Source organism: Ananas comosus, linkage group 3 (assembly GCF_001540865.1).
Source record: "Ananas comosus cultivar F153 linkage group 3, ASM154086v1, whole genome shotgun sequence".
Taxonomy (NCBI): domain Eukaryota; kingdom Viridiplantae; phylum Streptophyta; class Magnoliopsida; order Poales; family Bromeliaceae; genus Ananas; species Ananas comosus.
In genome coordinates, this window is record NC_033623.1 from 627,663 (window position 1) to 628,064 (window position 402).

Here is a 402-nt window from a genome sequence, read left to right on the forward strand (position 1 = left end):
TATATATATATATATATATATATATATATATATATATATATATATATATATATATATATATATCGGCTCCGTTAAATATGATCTAAACCATTTAAACTACCTAGAAATCAAATTTCACGCACTTTCGATATTGTTCTTTTATCCATCAAGTGAACAGAAAAATGAATGGCTGAAAATGAATACTCTTTAAAAAATGATGATAGAAGTCTTGTAATCAAGATCAAGAGTATAGATCTTGTTTTAAATAGGTTAAAGAATTTTCTAATAAAAATTCAATTAATTTGGATATCTTTACGCCGTTAAACGAGAAAACGCTTCATATCGACCATTAAAATTACAAAATTTGAACCCTTTGATCATTAGGCAAATGATGTCGAAAAGATTTAAAATTTGATTTCTAAA